Here is a 23,071-nt window from a genome sequence, read left to right as displayed (position 1 = left end):
ATATTCCCCAATAAACTTTTCTAGGAATTCCACCAAGGGGTTTCCAAGAAGTTTCACCAGGTATTTCTATAGCAAACTCATCAGAAATTCCTGCTCGGATTCCTTTTTAAATTAAATCATAGATTCCTGCGAAAATATCTACAGAGATATTTTAAGGATTTCTCCAAGAATTTCAGTAAGGGAGTGCTTCAAAAGTTCTTCGATAGAGTTTTATGAAATTCTTTTAAAAATTTTAAAAAATCCCTCAGAAGTTCCATCGGAAATTTTCCCAGGGCTCCTCTAAGAACTCTTTGTGAAATTCCTTCAAGGGTCCCTGCATACATTTTCTTTGAGACTCCTGCAGAATTTTAGTAAAAAAAATAGAAACTGCAACTGCAAAATACAATGTAGACGAACCATGGAAGTAGTTTTGAAAAAATAAAACTTGAAATTGTCAAAGAACAGATTCAGGTGTAATTGTGCAGGAAGATACTCTTTGCAGAAATTTCTGAAGCATCACTAGAAATTTTTCTGAAAGAATTTCAGGAGAAATAAATAAAACAATGAACCCAAGCAATCTGTGAGGGATTGCTCCAAGAATACTTTCAGAAAATCCGTCAAGATTTTTTAAGGAGTTTACAAAATTTCTCTTGGAATTTTCCTAAACATGCCTCAATAAAGTTTGCTAAGTACTCCACCAAGGGTTTTCCAAGGAGTTTCTCCAGGTATTCCTACAGCAAATTCCTCCTGGGATTCCTTCAAAATTTTCTTTTGGTTTTCCTCAGATTTTCCTCTACAGATTCATTCGAGAGCGCTTTCAGAGATTTCTACAGGTTTCAAGAATTTCTTCAGTAAGAGTTTTTTTTATTCTTTGAAAGAGTTTTCTGAAATTCTTCTAAAAATGTATTCAAAAATCTTATAGAGAATCTTTCGGAAAATTCCTTTTCCATGGCTTCTCAAACATCTCCTGGGGAAATTCCTTAAAACATACATACATAAATTAACTCACAGATTCCAGCAGCTATTTCTACAAGGATTTACAGATACCTCCTTCATTCCTAGTAAAAAAAGCATTATAAACTTGTAGAGGAATTATGGGATTAATTTCATGGGAAATAGCTTGATAAATTTCTTAAGGAAAAATCCGAAAGAGAAGAATTTTCTTAAGGAACTCTTGGATGACCTGCTGGAGAAATTCTTAGAAGAATTGGTTACACAATTTCTAAAAATTCCTTAACAGGAAAAATATCCGAAGGAAATGCTACAGAAACAAAAAAGTCCAAGAGTACCACTGCTTATCAACCATTAAAGATTTTTTTGAAAAAAAATAAATGATTTTTTTAAAAACAAATCATTAAAAAAAAATACCTGGGAGAACTGGAGCAGAGCCCTCAACAGGTATTCATAAAAAAAATTCTAAAAAAAATCTTAAAATTGCCAAAGAATGGACTCTGCAGTAGTTCTACAGGAATTCCAGACAGAAGCTTTGTAGAAATTTCTGAAGTATCACTAGAAAATTTTCTGAAAGAATTCCTGAAAAAAAAAAAATGAATCCCAAGCAATCTGAGCCTAGAGGAACTTCTGGAGAATCAGACTTATCTCTTAATCATTTCTTGTAAAATTTTTCAATAAATATGCCTGAGGGAATTCCTGAGTATATTTATTTGCACTCGTGGCTAAGATTCAAGAAAAATCTTTCAAGAAATTTCTTGAAAAAGACTCAAGAAAAATTCCTAGAGAAATGTTCATGGAAAATTTCTGCATTTTCGAGCGATACCTGGAGGAATTGGATTCGATAAAAAAAATCCGGAAATTGTTTTGACAAATTCTGAAATAATTCCTAGAGGAATTACTGGTAATGTAACAGGAGGTAAACGTGAAGAAAATTCTGAAAAAGTGCATGGAAAAAAAGAAATAAAGAATTCATTTTCGTCCCTTATATGAATTACAAAAACATTTTGTAAAAAAATAATATATCTCCGGAAAAAAAGAGGAACCGCTGATATTTGTTATCATTGAGTAACCAGCTCTGATTTTACCATGTCAGCACTGCCGCAGAGGTTCTTTCAGGTATTTTTTTAGAAATCTACCCCGAATTCGCTCTACAGTTCTTCTAAGGCATAATATGTACAATCTATCCAGGATTACCCCTCTGAACAGCTTTCGAGATTTTTACATGATTTTTTCCGGAGTTTCTTCTTGCAGCTATCCAATGGTATCTTACAGAACCATTCTCAGGATTCCTGCTAAAATTTGTTTCAGGATTTCTTCCGAAATTCATCCCGGAATCCTTTTTGAATGTCAACACCGGGTGCCTTTCTAGAATTTATCCGAGGATAACTCCTGGAGTATTTTTACTTGGATTTTTCCCAAGGATGTGACGTTTTATTTTGAGATTTTCACCCAAAACTCCTTTTGGAGTATCTTCCGAGATTCCGTCTGGTATTACTCGAGAAACTTTATCCGCAATTCCTCCAAAGAAATTATTGTAATTTCCGTACGAATTTCTTACCTAATCACTCTTAGCACTTCCCTAATGCCTTCAAGAATTCTTCCGGAATCATATTCTTTACAAAAGGCTTCTTCGGAATGTCTTCTTGAATTAGTTCTGGAATCCCTCCAATATTTCTAACCATATTCTAGATATCACATGGATTCCTTGGGATATTCCTAGCATCCTTAATACTCTGCATATTTTTCAAAGCATTACCAGAAAATTCCGGTTGAATTTCTCCATATTTTCACAAGCGATTCAAGAGATAACGATCATAGAGAAACTTAAGGAAAAATACCGTGAACAGTTCCAGGTTACTTCCGGAACAAATTTCAAGAAAATTTCGTGAAAAATCGCGGAACAAAAATTCAAGAATATTCTCGCAAAAAACTCCGGGAGACACTTTTAATTAAATTTCGGTTGGAACACTGAGTGGAATTTTGGGAAGATACCTGAATGAAATTCCGGAAAGAACTGCTGAGGAAATCCTACGAAGAGCCCCAGGAGAAGTTCCGGAAATATGTCCTAAAGAAACGCACGGAAAAACTTTTGGAAAACTCCTGGGAAAAAATCGGGATAGTTTCTTGGAAATAATCCAGGATAAACCCCCAAAAAAGTCTTGGATGAACATCTTTAAAAACTCTGAGAAAAATCTCTGGGAGACATTCCGGAACAAAAGATTTGAGCAACTACAAGTGTACTGCAGTAATGCCATGAAAAACTGTGGTTAAAATCATGGGAGAACACTGATAGAATTCACAGGAAACCTATTAGAGGAATCCCGGATGAAACTCTAGCAAAAATCCCGTCAAAAAAAAAAATTAAAAAAATGAAAGAAAAATCTGAAAGAAATTCCGGGAAGTGGGTTACTGAGTTGAAGAAAAACTCACAGACAAACAGACGTAACATTTGCGAAATTTCCATCGACCACGATTTTAACGATCATTTTAAATTTTCATAGTTATGGCTTTCACAACCAGAGGCACGCGCATCGTTTTTCTATGCGTTTGACGTTTCACACTAGTTCCTTCTGTTGACGATATGGCACAACACAGTGATTCGTGCAACTTTTCCACCAGGTGATGGTAGTGTGAACTGGGCGATGGATTTCCATGAAAAACGTTCAAGGTGTTACATCAGTTTGTCTGTGATAAACTGTTCTACGCATGTAGTAAAATCTCACTGTCGAAAGAAGTGAAATGTGTGAACAATCAAAGGATTTTTATCTTAATTTCCTTCTACAGTATGACCCATAAAAAAATGCGACATTCCATTTTTTTGCGATATTTGATGATTTTTAATGAAATAATCCTAATGAATAATTATTTTTTGGATTAGTATACAATAAGGAGGTCATTGTCATACAGGATCTCTAAAATTTTTGTCAAAATATTCATTGGTTACGTATATGGGATACCTTATATTTATTAACAATTTTTAAATAAAATCAAGTTTTCCTCTAATTTTCAGAGCAAAATGAACTAAGATAAAAACTTTTAAACACATGAAAACCATGAAGAAATATGTACTCTTTAATACTTGTTTGAAAAATATTTTAAAAATAATTTCAAATGTTTAGGAAAAAAAAACTAAAAAAGGTGCTACATATTAAACACCGTATTTAAGACAAATTAATAAAAAACTCAACACTGTTTGAACATTTTTCAAAACAATTTTTTGTCGATGAAGGCATATAAACCTACCTTTATAATAGGTACAAATACTAAGTACTTAAAAACAATTTCATGCTTAAAACATAATATATGCTAAAAATTATCATTTGTCGACTAATTCAATTTTCAGAAAATGTCTCTTAATTTATAAGTTAATATTTTTTTCGTTCTTGTCCGACGAACCAACGAACTCCTGAAGACCTTATCCAGCCATAAAAGTACTATTTTGAAAATAAAATTTGATTATCACATTCAATCAAAACAATTGAAAACAATTGAAAAAAAAAATATCCCTAAAAAAGGGCGCTGGCGCGTGGACGATTTCGACATCTATATGTTCAAAGTTATATTTCCAAAGGTATGTGCATGAAATCAGTCTATGTTCCTTTGTCATTATCAGATTAGTGGCTCTACTATACTATCCAATAGATACAAGCAAGGTTAATCAGTTCGAAGCAGGGGAACGATGACTTTGAAAACTGTCGCATTTTTTATGGGTCATAATGTATATGTTCCTCCCAACTGAAACATAGTCCTATTGAACAGTTTTCATATTCTCATACTAACTTGGTCCACTCTAATGGCCATCGATGGAGAAGAACACCCGCTCCGCAATCATCAAGTGATTAAAATGTCTGGTTGAATGTGTTTTCATCATTTCAAAACTGATTTATCGCACTTCACTACGCTGCTGTAGGTATCACATAATGGTCGAAACCGATCCGAATTTCCATATTCGCTATACCACAGCATAATCATTGCGAATCAATCAAACTGTTTATATCCACACACAGATAATAACACTAGCGAGATAATTCTGGTGCCAAAGCGCATTAGATTCACGACTGACTGCTGACGACCAAATGGCGGACGTTGGCGGTTGCTCGAGCGGCTATGATGACGACTGGTACTGGACGACGCCATACCTCCCCCGTCACCCGAACGACCGGAAATCGCGTGGAGATGCGCACGCGGAAAGATCAATCTATCACCAGCACTGTAGCCTACCCGTTATTGTGGAACGTGTTCCAGCCGCTCGCGGACTGGCTTCTAACCGCAAACCGGTAGATTTAGCCGAGTCGATAGGGGGATCGAATTTCCCATCCCATGGAAAACGTGAATTGGTTCAATTCAGCTGGAACCGGGTGGTGCGAACTGCTGTTTAATGTTCTTGATTATTGGACGCGAGTGAGGTGGCAGATGGGGTTCAAGGCAATGAATGAAATGAGCTCCGAATCAAATAAATCGGTAAATGCGGCTGAATGTCAGTTGAAGTTTCAGGCGGTTTCTCATCGAATACTCAAGCAGAATATATAGGACTGAAGAATGGTGAGTCGCCGAAGAAGTGCCCATAGCGTAATTCTTCACAAAATCCTACTTCCTAAACCTGAAAGAAGTCAGTTTATTACCAAGGTTGCAAAGATGTTTATGGAGAGCGAGTGGCTAGAGGGGTCATGTGAGGTTTCGGGGGCTTTCAAGAGGGTTTCAAGAAGAGGAGAGTTCCGAGGCGTTACAGGAGGCTTCAGGGGCGTTTTCGGGGGTTCCGAAGAGTCTCAGGTGCTTTACATGGGGTGCAAGAAGGTTTCAAGTGATTTTCGGTTGTATTTTAGGAAGTTTCAGAGAATTTTTAACGGGTTTCGGAGCCGTTACAGGGTTGTTTTCTGGGATATCTGAGGATTTCAGATGGTCCGAGGGGGTTTCAGGGTTTTCGGTGGCATTTCAGGATGTTATATAGGATTTTAACGAGGTTCCGGAGGCGTAACGTTTACGAAGGTTTCGGAGGGCCTCAGGTGTGCTACAAGGAGGTCCAAAAGGTCACTGCTTTCATGTGTGTTTCAGGGGGATTTCAGAAGCGTTATAGAGTCTTTCATAAACATTTTTGGTAGGGATTCATGACGTTCCGGAATGGTTACGTCTGTAGATCCGATGATCTATAATAAACATATTTCTTGGAGATTGTCCAACGGTGGATGCTTCACAGCTACCGTTGGTTTGAGGAGAGGGTCACAAAAGGCTAACGAGACTCTGTATATACCTTATATATCAAGGGTCAGCACGCTTATTCTTACTTTCTCGCGGATTCAGGAAAACACTTGAATTGTTTTATTCACGCTCCTGTATATTTGGTATTTGTGCTCTTTCTGTCTATCTTTCCCTATCTACCTTTTTCACTCTACTTCACCAACTTTCTAAGGTCAATCTGACCTTTTCGCTGCTTTCTTAGGGTCCTTTACTCTTGCTGCCATCTTCTATCGCTTCACGCTCCACGTCCTTCTTGATGCACAGCTCAAATCCTTCATCCGGCCTGATGGTAGCTGTTATTTATAACTGCGTCCTTTTCGGGTGATCAGTACAAACACAAATATTGACAACAGACGAATACTATTCTAGACCGTGACAAACTCTCACAAACCTGCTAAGAAATTATTGTTGTTGAACCTTAACAATATTCTTTAACAAACTTTGAACTCATCACTTGACATCACATAGTTGCTTGAGGCTATGCAAGACTGAATTTCATTCAAATACACAAGTTATGCATGTAGATTCGATGACATATGGTTATACACGCTACTTCTTTCTTGTAAATCAACCTTATCATCCTCAACCTTAAATACAGTTTCTCTTTGAATTCCTGCAGAGATTCTATATGGAATTTCTTCAAAAAAAAATTCCATCGGTTTTCTTCAAGAGTTTCTAAAGAAGTATCTCAAACGACTCATCTTGAAACTAGTCCACAGGGTTCTTTAGAAATTCCTCCTGTGATTCCTTCAGGGATTCTTTAAGAAATTTCCTTCAAGATTACTACAGAGTTCGTGTATTTCTTCAAACATTTCTGAAGGAATTTCTTCAGGAATGTTATAAAAACTTCATCGAGGAGTTTTGCTCTCCAATTTCCCCTGAAAATTGTCTACAAATTTGTCAAGATTTTTTTCTAGAAATTTCTCCAAACACTGATCTCTCCACAAATCCCTCAAAAACTTCTTCAGAAGATGCAATCCCAGGAGATTTTTATTTTACAGAAATTCAGACATTCTCCTAGAGTTTTCTTTCAAAAAATAAGAATTTTCCCAGAAGCTCTTTCCGAAATTATTGTTGAATTTCTTCAGAGTTTCCTTCAGGAATTCTACTAGGCGTTTATACAGAAGTTAGTTTTTCTAAAAAAAAATGGTCAAGAGACCCTCTCAGCAATTCTCATTATTCCAGAATCTATTCCTTGGCATTTTGAAGGAACTTTTCAAGAAATCTTCTATAAATATCTGCACAGGGTTCTCAAGTGCTTCCAGATTCCTCATTAAGTATTTTTAGAAGTTTCTCCAGTGGTTAAAAAAAATTCCTTCATGATTTTGCTTGTTTCTGCAGGATTCTCTTCAAAAATTTATTCAGGATAAGTACTTCAGGGATTTTTGTGTAGTATGCCTTGTTCTAAGAATACCTTCAGATGTATATCCAGTAGTTCTTCCAAAAATTCCTTTAGAATATTTTCCAAGGGTTCCTCAAAAACTTATTGAGGAATTTCTTCCAGAATTCCACCAGAACATTGGTAAGGGGTTTTGATCAAATTTTATGGGAGATTCCCCTATAAAAGTTTCTAAGAATTTCTCCAGGAATGTTTCCAGGAATTTCTACAGCAATTATTCTTTGATATTACTCCCAGATTCCTTAGCATTCTCTCAGGCTTTCATGCAGGAATTAAGGAATTTATTTCCAGGAATCCCTCCAGAAAACTTTCAAAGAATTCTTGTATCTCCAAAGGATACTAAGGAAACGTTTCTGAATAAATTCCTTAAAGAATCCGTGGAGAATCTCTTAGAGTTATCTTTAGAAGGAGTGACGGAGAAACACATGGACGAATATCGGGAAGGAATATTTGTATGAACTAATACAGGAATCTCAAAAGGAAAAGACTTAAATCATGGAATTAATCAAGGAGTTTCAATACCATTCATGCGGGAATTTCCAAAGGAATCCCTAAAGCAATTGCTGAACAAATCCCTGTTGAACTTCTTGAAGACAGATTTGTCCGAATTGCTAAAAGATTTTCTTGAAAATTTTATGAAAAAAAAATATCGGAATAATTTATGGAAGAACCCTTCGCCTCAGGATTTTGTTTTCATTGTTTGTGTGAAACATAAATAACCCACCTTTGCCAGTAATGTATACAATCCTGTATTTCCTTCATCTATATTACTGAACAATGCTTGTTCAAACTGACGGCATGCAATAAAAACCACACCATTCAAAACCCATACATCAGAAATGTGCTCCCAAAAGTTTACCTTATCAAACACCACCACCGACTTCATCAGAACTTTTGTGTCCATTGTCATTCCTCACCGGCGACATCAACGTGAATACTATGGAATCGGAAAGTAGGCCATCCGATGAGATGTAAGTATGATGCTATTGTGTTTCCATACTACCTATAGTTCGTTCGTGGAGACACGTTCGATCCCGAAATAGCTCGAGGATGTACCCAAAATCGATGCAAATCAAACTTCTGGAGCTTGAAAACTGTCTTGGCATCCACCTTTGTGGAGAAGGGGAACTCCGTGGTTCTCAAATGTCAATTAGACAATTTAGAATTCTATTGCTGCGATTTTTTTTCAGAGTTTTTTGAATATCATTATTTACTGCTGAAATCTAGACAATATTATCCACTATACTACTGACTACAATTTTTCCTCATTTTTTGTTTTTTTTTTGTTTTACTTCAATTTTTTGAGTCATCACGCTAATCATGTTTTTGTCAATTGACTGTTTCCAGTTAACATGTTGAAACCCCCTGTAACAAGCTAGTTTCTGTGAATATGCTATTCAGTATCGAAAATTCTCCCATGTACAAAAGATTACATAAATATTGAGTGCTTTCTGTTCGCTACCATCATTATCGTTATCCGCTACATCTCTATCCCATTGATGAAGATGGTAATGCCAAAGGTGCGCTATGCTTTAGTTTACTTCGATCCCAAATAACTTCGTTTTGTTTCACATATTCCCTTTTAAGTATGGGAGAACGACACGGTGGTAATGTACGTTAGTAGAGTGTTGTGTACCTTTTACTTCTTCGCTTTCTTTGGTCTTTAACAGAAACTCCGTGGAAAGCTTTTTGAACTACTTATTGTGATTACTTTTTTGTTGTTGAAAAACTTGATTATGTTCATCGTTTTTTCATCTCGTCGTTTTTTTAGTCTTCTGTCCCCCAAAACATGGCTTCTTTCATTTCAGCATTAATATGGTCGGTTGCTTTCCGAAAGTTTGATACTGGACTGGGCTGGGATGGTCTCCGGGGACGTAGAAGAAGCGATTCATTCGTTTGCGTATATTGTTGGACGGTATCCAGCTGGTGAAGTGGAACGTGCTATACATGATTTCAAAGCGATGGGAATGTCAGGGAAGCAGCAGTGCTTTGTGATGATACTTAACGGACACTTGTTTTCCGAAAGGGAAATCGTAAAAAGAAACTGCTCCGGACAAAAGTTGGAGATTGTTTTATGCTCTCGTAACTGAGTTTTGCACGGATGATTTTGTTGTTGAATAACCGTGCTGATCAAAATGAGGAAAGCGAATTTAGTTGGAGGTGAATATTTGCGTAAGCTATTGGCAAGTATGAAAACGAAAAATGTGATTATCTTTTTTTTGTGTTCCAGTATTCAGTCAGATATTTCAGGTTTCGCGAATCTTAAAAAAATTTGTGTGTCAAAATTTTTTCTTGGCAATTTATGAATTGATTCGATTAGTCCTATAAAAATCCTTGAACAATTACTTTACGAATTCCTTCGGCATTTTTTTTTTTTAGATTTCTTTTGGCAGTCCCTGTGTGAATTTCCTCTGTAATCGTTTGGAAGCAAAGCGGTGTAAGTGACAATAACCCACTTTGAGGTTTAAAATTTTGCACCAATTTTTCATCTCATATAAAATGTATAAAATCGACCCAATTTTCTCCGATTTATTGTAATTTCTCTAATCATCTTAAAAACCAACTTAAAAAAATACTTGAAGCTTGAAATCTAAATTTTCAAAAAGATTGGCTAAAAAAATCATGTTACAACTTCCAAAGAGTTTGCTGATGAAATTGCTTGAATAATTGTCAAAGTAACCCCTAAAGCGTTCTATAAGAATGTGTCGAAAGATTTTTGCGCAAATTCAAAAACAAATTTCTGAAATCACATAAGTAATTCTCAAAGTCATTGCCACCTAAATTTCCAAAGAAATCATATTTTTTTTTAATAATTAATGACACTTTACAGATCAAAGAAATCATAATCAAATTGCGTAAAAAATTGCAAAGTAATATTCAAATAAATTGTCGAGAACATTGTTAATTCAATTACTAGAGAAAAGTAATTCCTGTGGAATTCGGTATCTTTTAAAATTAATTCGGAATTTTTATTGAATTTTTTCAGCAATTTTTTTCTGTGAGTTTTTTTGGAAATTTCAAATACAATTTATATGAAAATGATTTAAGCAAATTCCATTGTAAGTTCTTGTGGATTTTTTAAGATTTCATTTTGTTATGCCTTAGGAAATTTCATCAGGATTTTTATTAGGATTACTTCTGTATTTGATTGCATTTTTATTCATCTCTCCGAAAACCCATTCAGCTTTAGGGACTCTTTCGGCAATTTCTAAGGAAATTTCTTTTGATATTTCTCCAAAAAAATGTTTTCGGAGTGCTTTATTACTAAAATTCATACAGCAAGTCATTGGAAATTCCTTCGGCAATTTCTTTATATATTTCTGTGGCATTTTTTAAGAAAGTCTTCCGGTAATTCCTTTCAAATTGTCTTCAAACATTTTCTAGGCTTATGGTAATTTCACTAGGGACTCTTTCGGCCATTTATTCGGAAAATTTACAGGCACTTACTTATGCTACGAATTCTTTCCACAAAGACCGGAAGACTGAAAGACATTTTTTTCAGAATTCCTTCGGCAACTGTTTTGTGAATTGTTATGAAAATTCCTTTGAAAATTCCACAAACAATTCCAAATTCAGAAGTTTTCAAATGGAATTGAAGCAAACATTTTCGAAGGAATTTCAGACAATATTCACAAAGGAATTGATTTTTTTTAAGAATGGCCGAAGGAATCTGGAAACTAATTCGTGTATAGAACTGTCACAAAACAAATCCGACGAACTTCCTGAGCAGCTCCCAATGAAATTGCCGAAGGATTTACTTATTCCCATAAAAGGAACTCCAAAGAAATTGCCGCAAACGATTTCAATGGAGTTGTTTCAGTAGAAATTACCTCAAGAATTCACAAAGAAATTTCTGAAGGAAATCTCAAAGAATATGCTGAAAGAACATTGGAAGAGTTACCAAAATAATTGCTCGAGGATTTTCCAAAGGAACTACCAAACGATTTTTCCAAGACAATTCCAGAGAAATTCAGTAATGCTAAAGCACTTCTCAATGAAATTGAGGAATTTCCGAAGATTGAAGCAGTTTCCGAAAAATTTTGAAAGAAATGCCGAAGGAGTTTCCCGTAGCAATTTCCGAAAGAAATGCTGAAGGAGTTCTGAAGGAATTGCCAAAGAATTTTTCAAAAAAATTTCCGAAAAACACAGATATTTTCATGAGAAATTTTCAAAGAAATTGCTAAAAACCCCTAAAGAAAGTTTTGAAAGTTTTCAAAGAAACTACCGATGACATTCCCAAAGAAACGACACAGAAATTTCCAAAAGTATTACTAAATAATTCACAACGAAATTTTCTGATGGATTCCTAGGAATTGTAGAATGAATTCACGAAAGAACTTTTAAAATTCCTTCCGCAACGAAGTATTTGTCGAAAGATTCCTAAAAGAAATTGCTGAGGGACTTCCGAAGTACTTGGGCTCTTCAGGGGTGTTTGGATTATCTCATAATCGGAGTCTCCACCCAAAAATTGGTCGACATCCAAAACTTCATCAATATTGATGCCCCGGAACTGTTTTTAAAATGCATTTAAAGATTGTATACAAAAAAATGTTCGGGGCGACCTGTCATTTTATCGATTAAACTGTCGTTCTATCCACGAAAATCCAAACTGTTTTGCTTATTTAACCCTAAAAGGGATACCTGGGGTCCATTGGACCCCAGGCACCTTTCAGAACTCGTCTTTGATGGAACACACTCAGCGAGGTGACGAAACTGAGGTCATGAAGGTATCCCTTTTAGGGTTAATTATTAATACAAAGGCATAGAAACGCAATAAAATCGCGTTATGCCTAGAAAATTAGCTATTTTGATGAGTCTATAGAAAATAGTAAAATGTTACTCACTTAACAACTCAATTGTTAAAGAAATTTCCAGAGATTTTTGTCTCTCTCTAAGAAATTCGCAGAGGTAATACCGAAATAGTTTCTTAATGAATAACCGAAGGAATTCTTAAACTAATTGCCGGAGGAAGTGCTGAGTAATTTCAGTAAATAACATTTAAAAAATACCAAAGGAGCTGCTGAAGCAATTCCTAAAATATTGCTTGGGAAATTCTCAAAATAATTAGCGAAAAAACTGCCGGTATAATTTCCGAAGAATTTACAGATGAAATTGCTAAAATAATATCAAATTTAACTCCTGAAGGAATTGTCAAAGCTGTTTCTGATTTAATTTTACCTTCATTCCGTTACCAACGATAATGTGACAACCGCTGCTGCAAGAGGAATGGCAATCAGCAGCCAGTTCCTATTTTGCACGTAAGAATATCTGAAAAAACACCTGGTGACACCCGAGTGGTGACACTTGCTCTCAAATAGACGACAGTTGACATTTTCGGATGTCCTAGAAACTATAGAACCATGCGTTTCCATATGTAACGCTTGTTAGCGTATGGGGATGCTGCGAAGTACCATCAGAAACTAGAATAGATGGTAGTAGGGGACACTAACGGATATGATGATGCCAATAGTTTATCGAAATTGAACGCTAGTGGCCAGTGCCCGGCTCAAAAGGGAGGAAGAGAAACGAAGCGCAGGAGAGCACGGACAGGAACGATATGCAGAGGTTTTATATAGCAATGAATGACACGCAGCACAAGACTGCACCATGCAATGATCAGGAAGGAGATTTGCTGATAGACAAAACGATAATGGTGGAAGTGCCAGGTGGAATGAGCACTTCGAAAATTTGTTGAATGATAACAATGAAAGAATACCCACGGAATGCCTTGAAAATTTTGCAAATTCCTTTGGAGAAACCTTTAGAAATTTCACCGAGAATTCGTCTAGAACACCTTTCATCCCCCATTCCACCAAGGATTACTTTAGAAATATGACCGGAGTTTCTTTCAGAAAACCATCCTTATTATATTCCTTCAGGGGTTCCTTCAGAGATCCCTCCAATATTTCCTTCCGGAGTTCATTCTAAGATTCCTCCCAAACGTTCCTTCTGAGATTTATCCAGCAGTTTGTTTTATAATGTTTTTCTAAAAGTTTATCCATGGTTTCCTTCAAGAGCTCTTCCAAGGTTTTCTTCTCCTTTCTTCCACCAGCAGTTCCTTCGGACAGCTCTTCAGGGATTTTAACCGGATTTTTTTTTTTTTTGAGATTCCATAATAACTTCTTTCTGTGTTTCCCAAAGAAGTTCCTTTCGGGATTCCTCCAGGAATTCCTTCTTGATATTCTTCAGTAATTCACTTAGATATTCATTCCGAGATCTCGGCAGGAAACCCCACCGGTCTTTAAAAGCCCTCCCAAGAATTCCTTCTGGGATTCTTCCAGGGGTTCTTTTTCGGATTTCTGCAGGAATTCCTTTTTGGATACTTCTGAAATTTCTCATGGACTTCCTTCTAGGATTTATCCAGGATTTGTATTACCGGGACTTCTCCAGGAACTTTTTCCGGCATCTTCCCATTCTCTTAGAATTCCGCGAGGAATCCCTTTACGAATTCCTCCCATTGTTCCTTCTGGAATTCCTCCAGGATTTTCTTTCTTATATTTCACCAGAAGTTATGTCTTCCGGGATTCCCCTAAAGTTACATTCGAGATTCTTTCAGAGATTCCTTCCGGGATTCTTTCAAAAATTTCTTCCGTGGAACCAGGAGTTCCTTCTGAGAATCTAAAAATATCTCTTTCTGAGACTCTTCCAGGAGTTTATTCAAGATTTTTCCGAATGTTTCATCTAGAACTGCTCAAGGTACTCCTCACGGAGTTTCTTTTGAAATTTCTCTATGATTTCCTTTCCAAATTCCTCCAGGAGTTCCTTCTGAAATTCTTCTGGAAGTCCCTTCTGAGATTCCTCCAGATCCTTTTGGAATGTTTACAGAAGTCTTTTTTTTCTGGGACTCCCAGTATGAATTACTGTGGAAATGCTATCCTTCTCCTGTTGGGGAAACCTATAAAAAACACCATGAGAAATTCATTACAAAGCTGCTAAAGGAGCTCCTTAAGAAATTGTTGGAGGAATTCTTCGAGGAAGTTCTGTAGAAAAGAGCTCCTGAAATAATGCCATACAGTATTGTTCCGTTTTTATCACGCCCATTTTCAAAAATGCTTTTAAATATTCTACAAAATCTATACGCAATTTCAATAGTTTTAACGTTGCAAAACACGCCTTCAACATTCATTTTTAAGAAGAGGGGAAACACTTGCCCTAAAATGTAACAGCAAATCAATGAAAAATAAAGGACTGACGCGCGGAGGGCGTGATAAAATCGGAACATTACTGTAATGCCAAAAACTTAGAAAATTTTTCCTTTGCAACCTTAGCGGCGTGCAGTGCTCTATAGCAAGCAACAAACTATTGGTCATTAGAAGCATTTGAGTAAAATTGATTTTTGTCTGCAAACACAATACATTATTCTTTACGCAGGATTTCAAAACCATTTTTTCAGATACAGTTGTTGCTTCCGATAGCTGCGAGTCCTATTAAATGAGGCTGCCTTTAATCTTCATTATTGGTTATTTACATTGATGTGAACGAAACAAAAAATAGTTCATGCAATATTTAATATATTTTTATATTATATTATATTTATTTTATATTTTTTTCGATTTACTGGATAATGATACTTAATGCAAGTATAAATTTTATTAAATACGAAATACTTTTTCCAATAGGCTTAGTAGAAAGCTACGTAGCATATCATAAACCCCTACCCCCCTATCGTCACACTTCGTCACAAAATCACAAACACCCCCCTCCCCCTAAAAAGCTACGTCATTTATGGACAACCCCTTAGTCGGATGTACGTTTCCGCCATCGTCTCAAATTTACGAGCAATAATATCAATATCATCGGCGAAACCAAGCAGCTGAACGGACTTCGTGAAAATCGTCCCACTCATGTTTATCCCCGCTCTTCTTATTACACCCTCCAAAGCAATGTTGAACAGCAAGCACGAAAGACCATCATCTTGCCGTAACCCTCTGCGAGATTCGAAGGAACTCGAGAGTGTCCCTGATACTCGAACTACGCACATCACTCGATCCATCGTCGCCTTGATCAACCGTATCAGTTTATCCGGGAATCCGTATTCGTGCATAATCTGCCATAGCTGTTCTGAAGGAAGCTTTTCAGAATTTCCTGCGAGAATCTCTAGAGAAATTAAGGTACACCGGGGCAAGTTGAAACGGCCCACCCGTGAATGAAACACGAAGATGAAACACGAAGTTTTCAAATAGAGTTTGATACAATTTGGAAATTTTTCCTTCGCTAAAAGATTGTTTGAATCAAAAACTATGTGTTATGACGATCAAACTGTTTATCATCATTAGAAAAAAATCATGTAAACTCGAAATGTATGATTAGCATTACGAGAAGAAAACAGAAATTAGCCTGGAAACCACAATCGAAAACGGACTTTTTTTTAACAATTTAAAATAGTTTATTTGTTTGATATCATTACAGAGTTCATAACAGCGCACGTGAGATTTTAATGAACTTTTGTTCCATGACTTATTGGACACGGCGTTCTTTAACCCCCACTAGGTCCACTTCACAAGACTTGGATGAGTTCCATGAGAGCTTTGATGAGGTCTACGAAGAGTGCCCACAGCACGATGTTAAAGTAGTCAACGGAAGGATATTGATCACATCAGCATCGACCGGAGGACAGTGTAAGAAGTTTATGTTCCTCTGAAGAGGGAAACAGCGAGGAAAGACTCGCCAAGACGAAGTACATGATTGCAGGTTGAGACAGGGGCTAGCCTGTCAGTGCTGGTGAGGACGTAGTGATTAAGGCGAAACTGGAAGCATTTCCTCATTTTTTTGGTTTTTGATTTTTTTATTAAACAACGAAGCAATGTTTTCAAAATCGGTTTTCGTACACATGTCGAGTATGGATCAAGGTATACTCTGATTTTTTTTGAGGTGGAACTTGATCCATACTCTACATGTGCACGAAAACCGATTTTGAAAATATTGCTTCGTTGTTTAATAAAAAATCAAAAACCAAAAAGTGAGGAAATGCTTCCAGTTTCGCCTTAATGGGGATGTGTTGGAAGTTGTCGGAGAATTTGTTTACCTTGGAACACTTGGGACATGTGACCATGACGCTTCCCGTAAAGTGTAAAGGCTTATTGCAGCTGCAAATGTATAAATGGCTTTGTGCTTCGAAAAATTGTATGGGTCATAGATATTCCTCAGGGCTTTGGTCCCCATTGAGTTGTATATTTAGGGATCCCTGATAAAAAATATCATAAAAATTCGATAAATTTTATTGTTACAACACCATTTTTTCGAAAAATATTCTCCATTTAACGTATTGTAATTTACACTGTACACTCACCATCACCCCTATTGTTCTATACCATTCGGCGAATGGTAAATGGCACTTTTACAATAAAAAATGGTGGTCGTTATGTATCTTAACCATAAAATTTTGAGAAAATTTTCATACACTTTTTCGCGAAAAACAATAGAATGTATTGTGTTTTTATGAGACATTTTTAGGGTAATTTTCAAAAGAAAACAATATATCTTAATGTTTTTTCATTGTTCTTACAATACAAATACAAATAATTGAATGGCGTCAAATGAACCGTTGTTGTAATAAAAATACTATAATATTTGTTGTTATTTGTGAGCAGTTTTCGCTTTTGAAAATCCGTAGAATTTATATTTCCCGCTAACATTTATATCCAGCATTTACGAGCACTAACGGCCGCCAGAATGATATGCACATTTCATGATAAGATTCAAACACTCTGATGTCTGTCTGGTATGTGTTGCTTGGCGGCTGTTGATAAGATCTATCAACAATCTTTTCAAATATTATGTTTCCAGTTCAAAACCGAATTAGCGACATTTTTTCTTTGACTTCCGCTGCTTTTGCCTTGCGTTAAACACAATGTCGGAAGTGGGGCGCTGTATTGTACACCTGGTGCTCTATACAGCGCCCCACTTCCGACATAGTGTTTAACGCAAGGCAAAAGCAGCGGAAGTCAAAGAAAAAATGTCGCTAATTCGGTTTTGAACTGGAAACATAATAACTGCCAAATATCACAAGTCAGACCTCAGGTCGTATGATCCATACCATAAATCGTTCACAATTCATGTGGCCATTAGTATCTGCAAATGCTGAAGAAAAATGTTACCGAGAAATATGAATTCTATGGTTTCTAAAAGACGAAATCTCTTTACGTAACAACAAATCGCCCCCTTAATGCTAGAACTAGGTAACTCGTTTTGGGAAGTGCGGGTGAAAATGGCTGGTAAAACTCATCCTGCTATAAAACAAACCCTTTGTTGGTCTTAAAAGATGAACCATTATGCGTTTTTGTAGTTTCAATCGACAAACTTTTGTTTATTGTCCTGTACGTTCAGATATAAACAAATTGCTCGCGATTTCGCCAAACCAGTTACCTAGTTCTAGCATTAAGGGGACAAAATATTATTGCATATTTATTTTAACATCGGTTCAATTGACCCCATTAAACAAATTGTATTTGTATTGTTATCAATGGTAGTTTACGATTTACTAGATTCCTTTAATTTATTGGAAAACATTAGAAAAATCATTGTTCATCGTTTTCTTGTCGTAACGTCCTCACTTGGCTAAAACCTGCTTTTCAGCTAGTTTTCTATAAGTACTTCCTCAGTTATTCATTGAGAGCTTCCTCTGCCAACACGGCTTGACGTCTGTCAGTCGTTGAAGTTTTAGCGAATAACATTCGATAACCGAAACATCTACTGTACTCAAATTTAAAACAAAAACTATAAAAAAATATGTCAAGTGATTTTGTATTTGATTATATAAACATGACAATAATATTTATTGTTATTTATTTGTAACGAATTGTTTTTAAATGTAATTGAGAAATACACTCTTTTTTAATAAAAAGTCCAGGAGAACTTTGCAGGCAATTTTGCAACTATATAAAAACAACTTAGATTCATTTTTACTGATAGTAACTTTAAATTATTACAGAACTATTGAAAAACAATCGAATCAATTAGTCACTAATAAAGTTAATGTTCACTTATTGTACGAACTATATGGGCTTGATTTCTATTGTAAAAAGTAACAATATATCTACTATGTGTTTTATTATGAACAATAAAACCAGTCATATGTTAATAATATTTACCATGTAATGAATGGTAACTTTTTATCCGGGATTGTTGATTTTTTTTTTCGGTGATTGCATAAATCGATGTTCTTGCCACCAGTGTGGCTTTACTACTTTAGTGTTTTATGGGTGATTTCTTCACCCGGGCTTGAGCCGTTAAACCAGGCGCGCTTAAGCGTTAAACCAGGTTTAACTGTATGGGTAAGCCTGGCTTACCGGTTGAGCCGAGGTGAAGAATTCGGCCCTTAGTGTGTTGCAACCACCAAAAAAAAAATCAATAATCTCTAAAAATACTTAGACAGAACATATACTAGATATGTTCAAAAGAGTTATTTTTCGATTCCCGATTTTCGATATTGCCAAATATGATTACCTGATCCTGGAATAATTTGGATTCCTAGCAGTTTGAGATTTACCTGTGGAAAAAGCAGAAAGTTTAAAATGTGGATTAGTGATTTGAAATGATGTGCTTATTCAATGGATGATATAAAATGGTACTTGAACATTCCTATAAAAATATGCAGATATGTATATTTGAGTTGCACGTTGTAAACAATGAAATCCTATGCCATAAACCACTATCAATCTAAGATTTTTGTACCATTCTCGCAGTTCCTACACTTTTATTTGTGTTACAAATTCACCGACAATATTGACTCACTTGGCATTGTTTACGCGATGCAACAACACACTTATTCTCGCTTTCCCTGTTTGTTTCTCCTCCGCTTCGTAGCCCTTCATCAATTCACTATCTACATAGGTACACGATGTCTGCCGGCTCTATCAATGCAACGATGCAGCGCAGATGGATGCATAGCATCGTTTGTTCCATCGTCACCTTCACCAGCAGCAGCATGCCTGCCTACCTACCTAAGTACAAATTCAAATCGCTCACCAACCAACCGGGCCCAAGTGCAATATTTGCTCCGACCACCGACGACGTACCCCCATTCCGAGTTAGCTAGATGCTAATTCATATTTGCCCCATTTCAAGCGCAAAAAGCAAAGAGAAGCCTCCCTGCAACGCAAAGGGTTAACTTTTTTGCAACTACCTCCCTACGTGCAAATAATGCACTCATCGCGTACCAACCGGTGGAGCTATGGCCCCTTCCAATCAGCAGCGATCGACGTTACGTTTACGTAGGCCGTGAGTGGGCAAGTGAGAATTCTCGTCATTCCAGTATCAGTGATGAACTGAATGAATCGAGTTGAATCCAGCTCAAATTCGATTCAACCAACAACGGTTGATCCCGAATTTGAAAGAATTTGTTGCAGATAGGATAGGAACCTACTTCGTCATATGCGCTAATTCCCGTCATACAAGACGGAAAACATCCAATAATAACATAAATTATAACTTACCTTTGCCAAAGGCACATCAGATGGAAGCAACAAGATGTGGACTATCAAAACCAGGCTCTATATCACTGCAAATCGAATAATTACGAGAAATTTCACATTTCAATTTCACTTCACTTACCTACTAGTTATTTTTTTTTTTAGATTTTGCGTTTGACGTAGGCAGCCGCACCAAAGCAGCAGCTAGCCGAATGAAAATGTAGGCCAAATCATCCAAATTTCATTGACTTATTACCTATTTTCTAAATCAGGCGGATCCAATCGGTTCAGCAACTTTCAGAGAAAAGTTTAAAAGACTTACATGTTTAGCTTTTTCGTCTGTTTTAATAAGATTCAATCTAAAACAAAAAAAAAGTAGGTATTTGTAAATTTACACAATGAGCAGACGGTTTGCGCTAGAAACCAATCACCTTCAGTCCTACTGTGCTGATTGACCCTTTCGGTCGTAAAACAATTTAATTAAGTAGCTCCCTGAAGGTACCACCTGCGGCATCTGGTGTAGCACTGACTGATGATACCGTCCGTTTTCCACCAAACCGTAAGGGAGTGAAATTTGAGTTTCGTGATTGCTGTGCGAATACATAGTTTTTTTTTTCCCTATTAAACCTTTGCCTTTTAAAAAGCCTTTAAAATTTTCCATTAGGCTGTTGGACTTCTTTTTTCACAAAATGAATAGTAGTTTGCATACATCACACTAAAAGCACTATTGCAAAAAAGTAGATTGTATTAAAATCTCCAATCCAATTTTGCGAAAAACATTTTCAGCCAATAGAGCTTACCACAATCTAATCCCGAACCGGTGGACCATAATGCATCCACGGTCAACCGTACGGGTTATATTTAATTTCATTTCCAGAGCAAAGCACAACCACAACAAAGAATATTTCCAATGAAAATTAAATATATTTTCCATCACAACGGACAACGGTCCGATCCGAATGCATTCGGGTGGAATGGATTTTTAAAAGCACATCAACCCTGTCCCTGTTATCCCACACTCGGAATGCATGAATGCACTGTCCCTCTAGGGGGACACGGTTATGTACGTCACATACCTGAGCACTGCGAAAAAAATATATAATACATTTAGTATTACATATGCTTATTTTCTTTTGCGAGTAATGCTTCAAATTTAAATTTAAATTTAAATTTAAATTTATCAATTTTTATATGTGTACATATAGGCTACACTCCAGCCACAATCAACAGTGTCTATCATGCTTGTATTGACTGCAGTAAATACAGAAGGGTAGATACCAACAATGGTACCGTAGCAAGAGGTTGTATGAATCATTTTGTCGCACTTTTGTAAAAAAAAAGTTTTATTATCATTAATTCAGCCGGGGCCCGTGGCATAGTTTGTCACAAATTCGCTTCATTCATAAGTGAATGGTCTTGGGTTGGATTCCCAGCTCCGGCACCATTTCTCTCCCCAACGAGAGCAGCGAGCACTGACCCTCTTTTGAGCTCATTGCTCGCCAACTCATAACGGACCCTCAATCGGGCTGGAAAAGGAACAACGACCAAATCAGGCCGAACATTTCAAAAGGTCCTATCTGCATTTGAGAGGCTCTCTTTGTTCACGTTCTCATTCAATTATTGCAATATAATGGTACACTTTTCAACTATTTTTGCAGTACAAATCAAAAGACGATTGTTTTGACTATCGTTCAATGCAAGGAGAGAATCATAGTACAAATAAACACCTGAGAAATTAACGAAAGAGAGGGAAACCAAAGAGAGCCTCTCTTCTGCAGATTGGACCTTTAGACATGTTTGGCCTGAAATATCAACATCTGCATGTTTATCATTCTACCATGAACAAAGCAAAAAAAAAATGCAGAACAAAGATCAGTTCGATATAGTAGAATATGTATAATAAATAAAGGCGCTTTCTCTGTCAATGATTATTTTGCATATATGTATATCGTCATGCAACACGAACAAAGATACTCTATGCCAAAGGAAGTCAAGGAAATTTCCTTTACGAAAAGTTCCTGGATAGACCGGGAAACAAACCTGTCATCCTCAGTATGATCACGCTGAATACCCGAGCGCTTACCACAACGCTAGGGTAACCAATACAATTTAGACCCTCGCCTCATAAAGCCTGTATCCGCAATATTCGGGACACAGAAATATGACTGCAACTCTGCAATATATACATTAAAATTGCTCAAATTGTGCCTGATAATATCTCAAGATGTGTTTATTTCACTTGCAGAATTTCAACTGAATCGGTGTAGTACCTTTTGTTGTAGCAATGAAACAGTAGAACGCGAGCAATTGAATTTTGTACAGCCCCTGGTTTAGCTTGTCAGCGCTGTAACTTTTGAATTTGACAAAAGAAATGGCTGAAATTTTGAACACAAACCTCTCAATATACATCCCTTGCATAGGCTAAATTTCAAAAAAATCGATGCACTATCAACAATTTTATAGCCGAAACATACACTCCCGTTCAAAAGTTTGGGGTCACCCCCTAAAAAACATGTCATTTTTTTAGGCCCATATCTCCGCCAATTTGCGTCCGATTTCAAAACCCTAGGTTTCATTCAAAAGATAATAAGTCAAAGAAACTTTGAACATGATTTAAAAGAAACTTCAAATCTAAAAATAGATTCCGCTTTCCATCTTCAATACGATTGCAGTACGAAAGCATAGCCTTCAACTACTCTACCTCTCATTGAGTCCCGTTGGTATAGGGGTATCACCTGCGACCGGTAATCACTCGATCATGGTTCGAAAAAACATGAATTATAATTATAAGAAACTTTTTTCAACTGGTATCTATATCGGTGAAGTAGATTTTTACTATTTTTGTCGGTAAAATAGCTCTGAATGATAACTAAGCGATAACAAAACCTGTTATCGTTGTCATAAGGAGTGTATCGTAAAGAAGTTGAAAATGTTTAAACTAGCCTCAAAAATAGTTTAATGCAACTTTTGAGTAATTTTATTTTTGGAGATACTGTATAAATACTTGAAAAAAAGAAATGGCTATTATGATTTTTCAAATATGTTCTTTTAACTGGGTTTTTAACCTAGATTACTGAACGCATGTTTTTAAATT

General features: G+C 36.3%; 1 long non-coding RNA gene across 1 annotated transcript in view; it reads right to left on the bottom strand.

The window, feature by feature from the left end:
* Nucleotides 1–18,930: 18,930 nt before the first annotated feature.
* Nucleotides 18,931–23,071, bottom strand: part of LOC134292246 (uncharacterized) — a 59,314-nt gene continuing 55,173 nt past the window's right edge. Inside the window, exon 3 of the long non-coding RNA XR_009999536.1 lies at nt 18,931–19,055. This is a non-coding gene — a long non-coding RNA (uncharacterized LOC134292246). The remainder of the gene's footprint in view (nt 19,056–23,071) is intronic.

This window comes from Aedes albopictus, chromosome 3, assembly GCF_035046485.1.
Source record: "Aedes albopictus strain Foshan chromosome 3, AalbF5, whole genome shotgun sequence".
NCBI lineage: Eukaryota > Metazoa > Arthropoda > Insecta > Diptera > Culicidae > Aedes > Aedes albopictus.
The sequence above is the reverse complement of the archived record's forward strand: the minus strand, read 5'-3'. Positions and strand labels throughout refer to the sequence as shown.